The sequence below is a fragment of the Pan paniscus genome, chromosome X (genome assembly GCF_029289425.2).
Source record: "Pan paniscus chromosome X, NHGRI_mPanPan1-v2.0_pri, whole genome shotgun sequence".
In the NCBI taxonomy this organism is placed as follows: Eukaryota; Metazoa; Chordata; class Mammalia; order Primates; family Hominidae; genus Pan; species Pan paniscus.
In genome coordinates, this window is record NC_073272.2 from 157,067,087 (window position 1) to 157,080,046 (window position 12,960).

Here is a 12,960-nt window from a genome sequence, read left to right on the forward strand (position 1 = left end):
GGATAGCAGTGTAGATATTTCCATGTTTATACAGATAGCCGTGTAGTTATTTCCATGTTTATACTGATAGCAGTGTAGATATTTCCATGTTTATATAGACAGCGGTGTAGATATTTAGATGTTCATATAGACAGCGGGGTAGATATTTCCATGTTTATGGAGATAGCGTTGTAGATATTTCCATGTTTATACAGATTGCAGTGTAGATATTTCCAAGTTTATAAAGATAGCAGTGTAGATATTTCCTTGTTTATACAGATAGCGGTGTAGATATTTCCATGTTTATAGAGATAGCGGTGGAGATATTTCCATGTTTGTACAGACAGCGGTGGAGATATTTTCATATTTATACAGACGGCGGTGTAGATAATTCCATGTTTATACAGATAGCGGTGTAGATATTTCCAAGTTTATGCAGATAGCGGTGTACATATTTCCATCTTTATGCAGACAGCTGTGTAGATATTTCCATGTTTATACAGATTGTGGTGTAGATATTTCCATGTTTATGGAGATAGCGGTGTAGATATTTCCATGTTTATACAGATAAGGGTGGAGATATTTCCATGTTTATACAGACGTCAGTGTAGATATTTCCATGTTTATACAGATAGCGGTGTAGATATTTCCAAGTTTATGCACGTAGCGGTGTACATATTTCCATGTTTATGCAGACAGCTGTGTGGATATTTCCATGTGTATACAGATTGTTGTGTAGATATTTCCATGTTTATAGAGATAGCGTTGTAGATATTTCCATGTTTATACAGCTAGCGGTGTAGATATTTCCATGTTTATACAGAGGGCGCTGTAGATATTTCCATTTTTATACAGATGGCTGTGTAGATAGTTCTATGATTATGGAGATGCTAGTGTAGATATTTTAATGTTTATAGAGATGGCGGTGTAGATATTTCCATGTTGATAGAGATAGTGCTGTAGATATTTCCATGTTTATGCAGATGGTTGTGTAGATATTTCCATGTATATACAGATACCAGTGAAGCTATTTCCATGTTTATACAGATGGTGGTGTAGATAAGTAGGTGTTTATTCAGATGACTGTGTAGATATTTCCATGTTATTACAGATTGCGGTGTAGATATTTCCATGTTTATAGAGATAGCGGTTTAGATATTTACATGTTTATATAGATGGCGGTATAGGTATTTCCTTGTTTATGTAGATGGCGGTGTAGTTATTTCCATGTTTATAGAGATGGCGATGTATATATTTCCATGTTTATAGAGATAGCACTGTAGATATTTCCATGTTTATAGAGATAGTGGTGTAAGTATTTCCATGTTTATAGAGATAACGGTGTAGATATTTCCATGTTTATATAGATAGCGGTGTAGAGATTTCCATGTTTATACAGATAGCCATGTTGGTATTTCCATGTTTATACAGATAGTTGTTTAGATATTTCCTTGTTTATACATTTAGCGGTGTAGATATTTCCATGTTTATATAGATAGAGGTGTAGATATTTCCATGTTTGCACAGATTGCAGTGTAGATATTTCCACCTTTACACAGATAGCAGTATAGTTATTTCCATGTTTACACAGATAGCTGTGTACATATTTCCATGTTTCCATAGATAACATTGCAGATATTTCCATGTTTATACAGATAGCGGTGTTGGTATTTCCATGTTTATGGAGATGGCTGTGTAGATATTTTCATGTTTATAGAGGTGGCAGTGTAGATATTTCCATGTTTATAGAGATTGCGGCATTGATATTTCCATGTTTATAGAGATAGCGGTGTCGGTATTTCCATGTGTATGGAGATAGCGGTGTAGATGTTTCCATGTTTATACTGATGGCTTTGCAGATGTTTCCATGTGAATACAGATGGCGGTGTAGTTATTTCCATGTTTATACAGATGGTGGTGTAGATATTTCTATGTTTATACAGATGACTGTGTAGATATTTCCTTCTTTATACAGATGGCGGTGTAGATATTTTCAAGTTTATAGAGATAGCGGTGTAGATATTTCCATGTTTACACAGATAGCGTTGTAGATATTTCCAAGTTTATATAGATAGCAGTTTAGATATTTCCATGTTTACACAGATAGCGTGGTAGATATTTCCATGTTTATAGAGATAGCGGTTTAGAGATTTTCATGTTTATACAGATAGCGGTGTAGACATTTCCATGTTTATAGAAATAGTGGTGTAGATATTTCCATATTTATACAGATAGCGGTGTAGGTATTTCCATATTTATACAGATAGCGGTGTAGATATTTCCATATGTATACAGATAGCAGTGTTGATATTTCCATGTTTATACAAATCGTGGTGTAGATATTTCCATGTATATACCGATAGCGGTGTAGATATTTCCATGTTTATACAGATAGCGGTGTAGATATTTCCATGTTTACAGAGATCGCGGTGTAGATTTTTCCATATTTGCACTGATTGTGGTGTAGATATTTTCATGTTTATAGAGATAGCGGTGTAGGTATTTCCATATTTATACAGATAGCGGTGTAGATATTTCCATGTTTACAGAAATTGCGGTGTAGTTTTTTCCATATTTACACAGATTGCGGTGTAGATATTTTCATGTTTATAAAGATGGCAGTGTAAATATTTCCATGTTTATAGAGATAGCGGTGTAGTAATTTCCATGTTTATAGAGATAGCGTTGTAGGTATTTCCATGTTTAAAAAATAGTGGTGTGGATATTTCCATGTTTATACAGATAGCGGTGTAGATATTTCCATATTTATACAGATAGCAGTGTTGATATTTCCATGTTTATACAAATCGTTGTGTAGCTATTTCCATGTATATACCGATAGCGGTGTAGACATTTCCATGTTTATACAGATAGCGGTGTAGATATTTCCATGTTTACAGAGATAGCGGTGTAGATTTTTCCATATTTGCACAGATTGCGGTGTAGATATTTTCATGTTTATAAAGATGGCAGTGTAAATATTTCCATGTTTATAGAGATAGCGGTGTAGTTATTTCCATGTTTATAGAGATAGCGTTGTAGGTATTTCCATGTTTAAAAAATAGTGGTGTAGATATTTCCATGTTTATACAGATGGCCGTGTAGATGTTTCCATGTGTATACAGATCACTGTGCAGATATGTCCATGTTTATACAGATGGCAGTGCAGATATTTCCCTGTTTATACAGACGACTGTGTAGATATTTCTATGTTTTTACAGATGGCAGTGTAGATATTCCCATGTTTATAGAGATGGCTGTGTAGATATTTCCATGGCTACGCAGATAGTGGTGTACATATTTCCACTTTTATAGAGATAGCGGTGAAGATATTTCCATATTTATACAGATAGCGTTGTAGATATTTCCATGTATATACAGATAGCGTTGTTGATATTTACATGTTTATATAGACCGCGGTGTAGATATTTCCATGTCTATAAAGATAGCGGTGTAGGTATTTCCATGTATATACAGATAGCGGTTTTGGTATTTCAATGTTTATACAGATAGCAGTGTAGATATTTCCAAGTTTATACAGCTCGCGGTGCAGATATTTCCAGGTTTATACGGACGGCGCTGTAGATATTTCCATGTTTATGCAGATGTCTGTGTAGATATTTCCATGTGTATGCAGATGGCAGTGTAGGTATTTCCATGTTTATACAGATGACTGTATTGAAATTTCCATGTCAATTCAGATGGCGGTATAGATATTTCCATGTTTATACAGATGGTGGTGTAGATAATTCCATGTTTATACAGATGGTGGTGTAGATATTTCCATTTGATAGAGATATCGGTGTAGATATTTCCATGTTTATACAGATAGCGCTGTAGATATTTACATGTTTATACAGATGGCGGTGTAGATATTTCCATGTTTATACTGATAGCAGAGTAGATATTTCCATGTTTATACATATCATTGTGTAGATATTTCAATGTTCATACAGCTCGCGGTTTACATATATCCATCTTTATAGAGATGGCAGTGTAGATATTTCCATGTTGATACAGATGACTGTGTATAAATTTCCATGTTTATTCAGATGGCGGTGTCGATATTTCCTTGTTTATACAGATGACTTTGTAGGTATTTCTATGTTTAAATGGATGGTGGTGTAGATATTTCCATGTATATGGAGATAGCCATGTAGATATTTCCATGTTTATACAGATAGTGGTGTAGACATTTCCAGGTTTATAGAGATAGCGGTGTAGGTATTTCCATTTTTATACAGATAGCCGTGTAGATATTTCCATGTTTATTCAGATGGCGTTGCAGATATTTCCATGTTTATACAGATAGCGGTGTGGCTATTACCATGTTTATAGAGATGGCAGTGTAGATATTTCCATGTTAATACATATAGTGATGTAGATATTTCCATGTTTATACTGATAGCGATGCAGGTATTTCCATGTTTATACAGATAGCGGTGGAGAGATTCCCATGTTTATACAGATAGCGGTGCACACATTTCCATGTTTATACAGATAGCGGTGGAGATATTTCCATGTTTATACAGATAGCGGTGTAGATATTTCTAGGTTTATACATATAGCGTTGGAGATATTTCCATGTTTATAGAGATGGCAGTGTAGATATTTCCAAGTTTATACAGATAGCGGTGTAGATATTTCCATGTTTATACAGATAGCGTTGTAGAAATTTCCATGTTTATACAAATAGAGATGAAGGTATTTTCAAGTTTATAGAGATCGCGGTGTAGATATTTCCATGTTTATTCAGATGGCGGTGTAGATATTTCCATGTATATACAGATAGCGGTGTAGATGATTCCATGTTTATAGAGATAGCGGTGTAGATATTTCCATATTTATACAGATAGCGGTGTAGATATTTTAAAGTTTATACAGATAGCGGTGTAGATATTTCCATATTTATTCATATAGCGGTGTACATATTTCCATGTTTATACAGATAGCATTGGAGATATTTCCATGTTTATACAGATAGCGGTGGAGATATTTCCATGTTTATAGAGATGGCGGTGTAGATATTTCCAAGTTTATACAGATAGCGGTGTAGATATTTTCATGTTTATACAGATAGCAGTGTATATACTTCCATGTTTATACAGATAACGGTGTAGGTATTTCGATGTTTATAGAGATAGCGGTGTAGATATTTCCATGTTTATACAGAGTGCTGTGTAGATATTTCCTGTGTATACAGATGGCAGTGCAGATATTTCCATGTTTATACAGATGGTGGTGTATATATTTCCATGTTTTTACAGAGGACTGTTTAGATATTTCGATGTCTTCACAGATGGCAGTGTAGATATTTCCATATTTTCACAGATAGCGGTGTGGCTATTTCCATGTTTATACAGATAGCGATGTAGATATTTCCATGTTTATAAAGATAGCGTGTAGATATTTCCATGTTTATACAGATAGCCGTGGAGATATTTCCATGTTTATACAGATAGCGGTGGAGATATTTTCGTGTTTATACAGATGGCGGTGTAGATATTTCCAAGTATATGTAGATAGCGGTGTAGATATTTCCATGTTTATAGAGATAGCGGTGTCGTTATTTCCATGTTTATACAGATTGCGGTGTAGATATTTCCATGTTTATAGAGATAGCTGTGTAGACATTTCCATATTTATACAGATAGCGGTGTAGATATTTCCATGTTTATACAGATGGCGGTGTAGATATTTAAATGTTTATACAAAAAGCGGTGTGGCTGTTTCCATGTTTGTACAGATGGCAGGGTAGATATTTCCATGTTTATACAGATAGCGGTGTAGATATTTCCATGTTTATAGAGATGGCTGTGTAGATATTTCCATGATTATGCAGATGTCAGTGTAGATATTTCCATGTTTATACAGATAGTGATGTAGGTATTTCCATGTTTATACAGATGAGCGTGTAGGTATTTCTAAGTTTATCGAGATGGCAGTGTAGATATTTCGATGTTTATAGAGATAGCCTTGTAGATATTCCCATATTTATACAAATAACGGTGTAGATGTTCCTATGTTTATAGAGATAGCAGTGTAGGTATTTCCATGTTTAAATAGATGGTGGTGTAGATATTTCCATGTTTATGGAGATAGCCATGTAGATATTTCGATGTTTATACAGATAGCGGTGTAGACATTTCCAGGTTTATAGAGATAGCGGTGTAGGTATTTCCATTTTTATACAGATAGCCGTGTAGATATTTCCATGTTTATTCAGATGGCGTTGTAGATATTTCCATGTTTATACAGATAGCGGTGTGGCTATTACCATGTTTATACAGATGGCAGTGCAGATATTTCCATGTTAATACATATAGTGATGTAGATATTTCCATGTTTATACTGATAGCGGTGCAGATATTTCCATGTTTATACAGATAGCGGTGGAGATATTTCCATGTTTATACAGATAGCGGTGTAGATATTTCCATGTTTATACAGATAGCGGTGGAGATATTTCCATGTTTATACAGATAGCGGTGTAGATATTTCTAGGTTTATACATATAGCGTTGGAGATATTTCCGTGTTTATAGAGATGGCAGTGTAGATATTTCCAAGTTTATACAGATAGCGGTGTAGATATTTCCATGTTTATACAGATAGCGGTGTAGAAATTTCCATGTTTATACAGATAGCGATGAAGGTATTTCCAAGTTTATAAAGATCGCGGTGTAGATATTTGCATGTTTATACTGATGGCTGTGTAGATATTTCCATGTGTATACAGATGGCAGTGTAGATATTTCCATGTTTATACAGATAGCGGTGTGGCTATTTCCATGTTTTTATAGATGACTGTGAAGCTATTTCAATGTTTGTAGAGATGGCGGTGTAGATATTTCCATGTTTATAAAGATAGCCATGTAGATATATCCATGTTTATACAGATAGCGATGTAGACATTTCTATGTTTATAGAGATAGCATTGTAGGTATTTTGATATTTATACAGATGGCGGTGTAGATATTTCCATGTTTATAGGGATAATCATGTAGATATTTCTATGTTTATACAGATAGCGGTGTAGACATTTCCATGTTTACAGAGATAGCGGTGTAGGTATTTCCATATTTATACAGAGAGCCGTGTAGATATTTCCAAGTTTATTCAGATGGCAGTGTAGATATTTCCCTGTTTATACAGATAGCGCTGTGGCTATTTCCATGTTTATGCAGACAGCAGTGTAGATATTTCCATGTTAATAGAGATAGCGTTGTAGATATTTCCATGTTTATACAGATAGCGGTGTAGATATTTCCATGTTTATACAGATAGCGGTGGAGATATTTCCATGTTTATAGAGATGGTCGTGTAGATATTTCCATATTTATACAGATAGCTGCGTAGATATTTTGATGTTTATTCAGATGGCGGTGCAGATATTTCCATGTTTATACAGATAGCGGTGGAGATATTTCCATGTTTATACAGATAGCTGTGTAGATATTTCCATGTTTATACAGATAGCGGTGGAGATATTTCCATGTTTATACAGATAGCTGTGTAGATAATTCTAGGTTTATACATACAGCGTTGGAGACATTTCCGTGTTTATAGAGATGGCGGTGTAGATATTTTCAAGTTTATACAGATAGCGGTGTAGATATTTCCATGTTTATACAGATAGCAGTGTAGAAATTTCCATGTTTATACAGATAGCGATGAAGGTATTTCCATGTTTATAGAGATCGCAGTGTAGATATTTGCATGTTTATACAGATGGCTGTGTAGATATTTCCATGTGTATACAGATAGTGATGTAGGTATTTCCATGTTCATACAGATGAGTTTGTAGGTATATCTAAGTTTATCGAGATTGCGGTGTAGATATTTCCATGTTTATAGAGATAGCCTTGTAGATATTCCCAAGTTTATACAGATAGCGGTGTAGATGTTTCTATGTTTATAGAGATAGCAGTGTAGGTATTTCCATGTTTAAATAGATGGTGTAGATATTTCCATGTTTATGGTGATAGCCATGTAGATATTTCCATGTTTATACAGATAGCGGTGTAGACATTTCCAGGTTTATAGAGATAGCGGTGTAGATATTTCCATTTTTATACAGATACCCGTGTAGATATTTCCATGTTTATTCAGATGGCGTTGTACATATTTCCATGTTTATACAGATAGCGGTGTGGCTATTACCATGTTTATACAGATGGCAGTGTAGATATTTCCATGTTAATACATATAGTGATGTAGATATTTCCATGTTTATACTGATAGCGATGCAGGTATTTCCATGTTTATACAGATAGCGGTGGAGATATTTCCATATTTATACAGATAGCGGTGTACATATTTCCATGTTTATACAGATAGCGGTGGTGATATTTCCATGTTTATACAGATAGCGGTGTAGATATTTCTAGCTTTACACATATAGCGTTGGAGATATTTCCGTGTTTATAGAGATGGCAGTGTAGATATTTCCAAGTTTATACAGATAGCGGTGTAGATATTTCCATGTTTATAGAGAAAGCGGTGCAGATATTTCCATATTTATACAGATAACGGTGTAGATATTTCCATGTTTATAAAGATAGCGGAGTAGTTACTTCCATGTTTATAGAGATAGCGGTGGAGATATTTCCATGTTTATGCAGATAACGATGTAGATATTTCCATGTTTATACAGATAGCGGTGTAGATATTTCCATATTTATACAGATAGCAGTGGAGATATTTCCATGTTTATATAGACAGTGGTGTAGATATTTCCATGTTTATACAAAGAGCGGTGTGGCTGTTTCCATGTTTGTACACATGTCAGTGTAGATATTTCCATGTTTATACAGATAGTGATGTAGGTATTTCCATGTTTATACAGATGAGTGTGTAGGTATTTCTAAGTTTATCGAGATGGCGGTGTAGATATTTCCATGTTTATAGAGATAGCCTTGTAGATATTCCCATGTTTATACAGATAGCTGTGCAGATGTTTCTATGTTTATAGAGATAGCAGTGTAGGTATTTCCATGTTTAAATAGATGGTGGTGTAGATATTTCCATGTTTATGGAGACAGACATGTAGATATTTCCATGTTTATACAGATAGCGGTGTAGACATTTCCAGGTTTATAGAGATAGCGGTGTAGGTATTTCCATTTTTAAACAGATAGCCATGTAGATATTTCCATGTTTATTCAGATGGCGGTGTAGATATTTCCATGTTTATACAGATAGCGGTTTGGCTATTCCCATGTTTATACAGATGGCAATGTAGATATTTCCATGTTAATACAGATATCGATGTAGGTATTCCCATGTTTATACAGATAGCGGTTCAGATATTTCCATGTTTATACAGATAGCGGTGTAGATATTTCCATGTTTATAGAGAAAGCGGTGTAGATATTTCCATATTTATACAGATAACGGTGTAGATATTTCCATGTTTATAAAGATAGCGGTGTAGTTACTTCAATGTTTATAGAGATAGCGGTGGAGATATTTCCATGTTTATACAGATAACGATGTAGTTATTTCCATGTTTATACTGATAGCGGTGTAGATATTTCCATGTTTATACATATAGCAGTGGAGATATTTCCATGTTTATACAGACAGTGGTGTAGATATTTCCATGTTTATACAAAGAGCGTTGTGGCTGTTTCCATGTTTGTACAGATGTCAGTGTAGATATTTCCATGTTTATACAGGTAGCTGCGTAGATATTTTGATGTTTATTCAGATGGTTGTGTAGGTATTTCCATGTTTTTACAGATAGAGGTGTGGCTACTTCCATGTTTATACAGATGGCAGTGTAGATACTTCCATGTTTATAAAGATACCGCTGTAGATACTTCCATGTCTATAGAGATAGCGGTGTAGATATTCCCATGTATATACAGATGGCTTTGTCGATATTTCCATGTTTTACAGATGGCGGTGTAGATATTTCCATGTTTATACAGATAGTGGTGTGGCTATTTCCATGTTTATACAGATAGTGATGTAGATATTCCCATGTTTATAGAGATGGCTGTGTAGATATTTCCATGTTTATACAGATAGCGGTGTGGCTATTTCCATGTTTATACAGATAACGAAGTAGATATTTCCATGTTTATGGAGATGGCTGTGAAGATATTTCCATGTTTATAGAGATGGCTGTGTAGATATATCTATGTTTATACAGATCGCAGTGTAGATATTTCCATGTTTATACAGATAGTGGTGTAGATATTTCCATGTTTATATAGATGAGTGTGTAGGTATTTCCTTGGTTACAGAGATGGCAGTGTAGATATTTCCATGTTTATAGAGATAGCCTTGTAAATATTTCCATGTATGTACAGATAGCGGTGTAGACGTTTCTATGTTTATAGAGATAGCAGTGTAAGTATTTCCATATTTATACAGATGGCGGTGTAAATATTTCCAAGTTTATAGAGATAGCCATGTAGATATTTCCATGTTTATACAGATAGCGGTGTAGTCATTTCCATGTTTATAGAGATAGAGGTGTGGCTATTACCATGTTTATACGGATGGCAGTGTAAATATTTCCATGTTAATACAGATAGCGATGTAGCTATTTCCATGTTTGTACAGATAGCGGTGAAGATATTTCCATGTTTATACAGATAGGGGTGGAGATATTTCCATGTTTATACAGATAGCGGTGGAGATATTTGTAGGTTTATACAGATAGCGTTGGAGATGTTTCCATGTTTATAGAGATGGCGGTGTAGATATTTCCATGTTTTACAGATGGCGTTGTAGATATTTCCATGTTTATACAGATAGCTGTGTGGCTATTTCCATTTTTATACAGATAGCGATGTAGATATTTCCATGTTTAAACAGATAGCGGTGGAGATATTTCCATGTTTATAGAGATAGCTGTGGAGATATTACCATGATTATTCAGATGGCAGTGTAGATATCTCCAAGTTTATGCAGATAGCGGTGTAGATATTTACGTGTTTATATAGACAGCGGTGTAGTTATTTCCATGTTTATACAGATAGCGGTGCAGTTATTTCCATGTTTATGGAGATAGCGGTGTAGATATTTCCACATCTATACAGACAGCAGGGTAGATATTTCCATGTTTATTCAGATGGCTGTGTAGATATTTCCAAGTTTATACGGATAGCGGTATAGATATTTCCATATTTATACACATAGCGGTGTAGATATTTCCATGTTTATACAGATAGCAGTGGAGATATTTCCATGTTTATACAGATAGCGGTGGAGATATTTCCATGTTTATAGAGATGGCAGTGTAGATATTTCCAAGTTTATACAGATAGCGGTGTAGATATTTTCATGTTTATACAGACGGCAGTGTAGATTTTCCATGTTTATACAGATAGCGGTGTAGGTATTTCCATGTTTATAGAGATAGCGGTGTAGATATTTCCATGTTTATACACATGGCTGTGTAGATATTTCCTGTGTATACAGATGGCAGTGTAGATATTTCCATGTTTATACAGATGGAGATGTATATATTTCCATGTTTTTACAGATGACTGTGTAGATATTTCAATGTCTTTACAGATGGCGGTGTAGATATTTCCATGTTTTTACAGATAGCGGTGTGGCTATTTCTATGTTTATACAGATAGCGATGTAGATAATTCCATGTTTATACAGATAGCGGTGTAGATGTTTCTATGTTTATACAGATAGCCGTGGAGATAATTCCAAGTTTATACATATTGCGGTGTAGATATTTCCATGTTTATACAGATGGCGGTGTTGATATTTCCAAGTATATGCAGATAGCGGTGTAGATATATCCATGTTTATAGAGATAGCGGACTCGTTATTTCCATGTTTATACAGATGGCGGTGTAGTTATTTCCATGTTTATAAATATAGCGGTGTAGACATTTCCATATTTATACAGATAGCAGTTCAGATATTTCCATGTTTATACAGATGGCGGTGTGGATATTTCCATGTTTATACAGAGAGCGGTGTGGCTGTTTCCATGTTTGTACAGATGGCAGTGTAGATATTTCCATGTTTATTCAGATAGTGGTGTAGATATTTCCATGATTATAGAGATGGCTATGTAGATATTTCCATGTTTATGCAGATGGCAGTGTGGATATATCCATGTTTATACAGATAGTGATGTAGGTATTTCCATGTTTATGCAGATGAGTGTGTAGGTATTTCTAAGTTTATCAAGATGGCGGTGTAGATATTTCCATGTTTATAGAGATATCCTTGTAGATATATACATTTTTATACAGATAGCGGTGTAGACGTTTCTATGTTTGTAGAGATAGCAGTGTAGGTAGTTCCATGTTTAAATAGATGGTGGTGTAGATATTTCCATGTTTATGGAGATAGCCATGTAGATATTTCCATGTTTATACAGATAGCGGTGTAGACATTTCCAGGTTTATAGAGATAGCGGTGTAGTTATTTCCATTTTTATACAGATAGCCGTGTAGATATTTCCATGTTTATTCAGATGGCGTTGTAGATATTTCCATGTTTATACAGATAGCGGTGTGGCTATTACCATGTTTATACAGATGGCAGTGTAGATATTTCCATGTTAATACATATAGTGATGTAGATATTTCCTTGTTTATACTGATTGCGGTGCAGATATTTCCATGTTTATACAGATAGCGGTGGAGATATTTCCATGTTTATACAGATAGCGGTGTAGATATTTCCATGTTTATTCAGATAGTGGTGTAGATATTTCCATGATTATAGAGATGGCTATGTAGATATTTCCATGTTTATGCAGATGGCAGTGTGGATATATCCATGTTTATACAGATAGTGATGTAGGTATTTCCATGTTTATACAGATGAGTGTGTAGGTATTTCTAAGTTTATCAAGATGGCGGTGTAGATATTTCCATGTTTATAGAGATATCCTTGTAGATATATACATTTTTATACAGATAGCGGTGTAGACGTTTCTATGTTTGTAGAGATAGCAGTGTAGGTAGTTCCATGTTTAAATAGATGGTGGTGT